Genomic DNA, 3988 nt, shown 5'->3' on the forward strand with positions numbered 1-3988 from the left:
CCTTGTTTATATAGCATTTACGGACCTCTTAGGATCTAGTCCTTGGGGTGGAAGTTTAGAAGTGCTAGTCCCATCCTTCAAGGCATTGGCCAATTGAGAAATTTGTGTTTCAAGCATTTTATTATGGGTCATGACTTCACTAAATTTCTTTTCACTAGAGGCCATGAAAGTATTGAACATTTTAGTTTGACTTTCCATCATTTCCTCCAAGCTAGACCTACTAGGTGGTGCTTGTGCATAGTAGTTGTCTTGGGGAGCTCTATTACCTCTAACATTCGAATTGGAAGCATTTTGATTAGAAGAACCTCTATTATTATTGTTGTTCCAATTGTTCCGATTATTAGAGTTTCCCCCTTGGTGATATTGCCCTTGATTCCTATAGTTTCCTTGATTATTATGATTATGGTTACCATAACCACCTTGTTGGTTGTAGTTACATTGGGGATTTTGGTCCCTTTGGTTCCTATTTCCCCATTGATTTTGGTTATGGTAATCGTAATCATTTCCTCTTTGGTTATAGGAATTTCCCCCTTGTTCTCTTCGATTTTGTGGTAAGTATCTTTGATTGTCATTCCTATATCTATTATCATAAGACAAGGCATTGACTTGTTCATTTTCATTTTCATTACCATCTTCGTATTGGGTTTGGGGTTGGCAATCATAATTACAAGAAGAGGTATCATGGTCATATGACCCACAATTTTCACAAAACAAACATCCATGAGGCATGTTATTAGAAGTAGAGGGAGAAGAGTTAGAATTCATACCTCTCCCCTTAGATTGGGAAGGATGCTCTTATGTTGAACTAGAGGTCTCTAGTTTTGCCTTGATGGACGTCATCTCTTTTCTAAGGTTGGCGATTTGGGAAGTCAAATTGTTGATGGCATTAAGGTGATCAACGGAGTAAACCGCATTTCCTCCCTTGTTTAGAGACTCTCTCTCTCCTTCTTGCCAATCCATGTGGTGCCTCACCACATCCTCAATTATCTCTATGACTTGCTCCTCCGTCTTGTTCATAATCTAGCCATCCGCTCCCGCATCTAGGCTAGTCTTTCCTTGTGGGCTCAAGCCCCCATAGAAGATTTGAAGCACTTGGTAGGTTGGAATGCCATGATGGGGACACTCCCTTTGATATTCTTTATACCTCTCCCAAGCCTCATAAATGGTTTCACTAGCCCGTTGATGGAAAACTTGTATCAAAGCCCTTGCCTCGGCCTTCTTCTTTTGAGAGTAAAAGCTCCCTAAGAAAGCCGTGATGACCTCGTCCCAAGTTCTCAAGGAGTTCGGCCTTACTTCTTTCTCAAGCCATTCAATAGCCCTTCCTATCAAGAAGAAAGGAAATAGTTCTAGTCTCACAAATTCTTGAGTTACCCCATTTACCTTGATCGTGTTGCAATATTTTTCAAATTCGTTCAAATGTGCAAGAGGGCTCTCATGATTTGCTCCACTAAATTGCCTCCTTTCGATCAAATTAATCATTGTGGGGCGTATTTCAAAATCATTGGCTTGAGTAACCGGTGGAGCGATGCCACTTGAAGCTCTATAAGCTCCCGGAGTTCCCAACTCCTTCAAGGGTTTTTGGATCGGTTGTTCCTCGCCGGCCATTTGTTCTTGTCTTTCCTCAAAATTGACCTACCTAGTTGGGGAAGTAGTTAATGGCCTAGAACCGGCTCTCCTTCTTGTCCTATAAGTTTGCTCAATCTCGGGATCGTAAGGCACCAAAATCCTGTTATTGTTTCTGCGCATACACTCTCGACAATTGCAATTAGTAACGAGGCTACAAGTGTAGCAAAAAAAATAAATACACTCTTTTTGAAATTTTGTTGTTTTATGGTGAACTAGACTCAAGTAATCAATTAGCAATCAACAACACCGCTCCCCGGCAACGGTGCAATTTTGATGAACGTTAGAACGGTCACACATTCTACACTCAATCAAACACATTTACTAACAAACACCTTACACACCAAGCATAATGATAAGTAAGAGTTCGGTCCACAAGGAACGGGATATGGTTGCTAAAGATCTTAACACTTAAGCTAATTCAAAGTCTATGTCAATTGGGGTTCGTCAAGTAGACAAACAAACTATGATTCTAAATCGATGGATTAAAGACACTAGGGAATGGGATCCACTCAACCAAGGAAATTAGGCAAACGGGGAGCAAAATAGACAAGGTATAGCAAGGACAATATGTAAAATCAACCTCATGCAATTAGAAAACAACTCACAAAAGTAAACTTAGATTCCTCATTAGTCTAGAAATAGATGATACATAATCAAATTGCAATAAGTAATGACATACTCAATTTACATTCCCATGTCAAACTAAGCATATCATGCTATCAAGCTCCTAAGTCAAGGGTAGCTAATCTTATCATTGAAGAACTAACAAGAAATCTCATATAATCAGTTTAATTGCAATACAAACATCAATGCTTCTCCCACATTTTCATAATTAACCCAAAAGCTTGAGCTTCACCCAAACCCTAGCAAGTAGACTACTCACAACTCATATTTATCAACATGCAAACAAGTATTAGGGTTTTAACTTTTTCAATAATTGGGGAAAATTGATTAACAATTGAAATAACTATCATCCAATAACAAATTATCAAGAACTAAGAAGATTTAAATATCATGCAACAACAAATAAAATTAGAAATTAAATGGAGAAAAGTAGAAGGAAGTTACTAATTGAGGCTTGGAAATGTTGAATACAAAGTGCCAATTCTTGAGGATGAATCTTGAAACCAACTATTACAATGATTAATTTGATGAAAACTAAGCTAAATTAATGTTTAAAACTAAGAGGAGTATCTAAACACTAGGTTATTTCTGTCTAAGTTACAAATGAACTAAAGGGGAAGTATTTATACTCCCCGAAACACATAGGGAAATCCATCAAAAGAAAATGGATTCCCAGCGAAGGAGCGCCCGCTCCACGGCCAGGAGCGCCCGCTCCAGAATGCTGCATGCCCTCTCCAACTGTCTTCAGAATTCAAACAGTTTTGAAAATTTGGGAGGAGCACCCGCTCCTCACAGGATGCACTTGACATTAAGTTTGGCAGAAGTTTTAGAGCGCCCGCTTCTGAGGGGTGCACGCCCGCTCCAGCTGGAGCGCCCTCTCCATTCTCTAATTTCCTTGCCTTGAACACAAACCATGCATTGAATGCTTGCCAAATTAAGTCAATAGACCTGCAAAACATGGACAAACACAAACCAAGAGGCGGCAAGGTCGAGACAAAACATTTTCATTCAAAAACGGGTTAGAAAGAGGGGAAATGAATGCAAAATCGAGTTTAAATTAAGACAATAAGTGGTCAAATAAACCACTTATCAAAACCTTAGACTTGCAAGAAAAGATGGAACAATTATTGATCAAAGAAAAGTTGTTGGAGAAGCTAGTTCTTCGTTCTACAATGGGGAACAAGTACTTTGACGCAGAAAAGTTTACTCCTCCCCCAGGACTTGCTTTACCCGAAAAGTTCGTAGCTACGGACTTGCCAATATTTAAGGTGACCAATAATCCACAAAATCATTTAATGTGTTTTACTGGCACTATGGAATTAAAGGGAGTTGATCCTAAGCTTTATGCTTTGACTTTCCCTTTACCCCTAGACCCAACCGCGAGAGAGTGGTACTATGGGCTAGATCCAAAAATCAAGGCAACATTAGAAGATGTTGTTTCGGCTTTCATTACCCAATATTAGAGTAACGTAGAGTTTAAGTCAACTTTGTGTGAACTCGAGATGCTTAAGCAAGGCGACAATGAAGGTTTCTTTGCTTTCTATGGTAGATGGCGAGAAAAGGCGGCCCACCTTGCCCAAAGGCCTCCTGAACTCGAGTTAGTACAAAAATTCATTGACAAATGTCATGAAAAGTACAACAAACATCTACGTTACCTTGGTCTAGACACTTTTCAAAAGGTCTATTATGTGGCTACTAGGATTGAAGATGATCTTGCTAAAGAAAAAGCAAACAAACC

At 39.3% G+C, this 3988-nt stretch overlaps 1 non-coding gene across 1 annotated transcript; it reads left to right on the top strand.

The window, feature by feature from the left end:
• Positions 1–1105: 1105 nt before the first annotated feature.
• LOC145607898 (small nucleolar RNA R71) lies at positions 1106–1211 on the top strand. The gene has a single exon (XR_014105657.1). It is a non-coding gene; the product is annotated as a small nucleolar RNA R71 (small nucleolar RNA).
• Positions 1212–3988: the final 2777 nt, after the last annotated feature.

Source organism: Chenopodium album, chromosome 2 (assembly GCF_948465745.1).
Source record: "Chenopodium album chromosome 2, dcCheAlbu1.1, whole genome shotgun sequence".
In the NCBI taxonomy this organism is placed as follows: Eukaryota; Viridiplantae; Streptophyta; class Magnoliopsida; order Caryophyllales; family Amaranthaceae; genus Chenopodium; species Chenopodium album.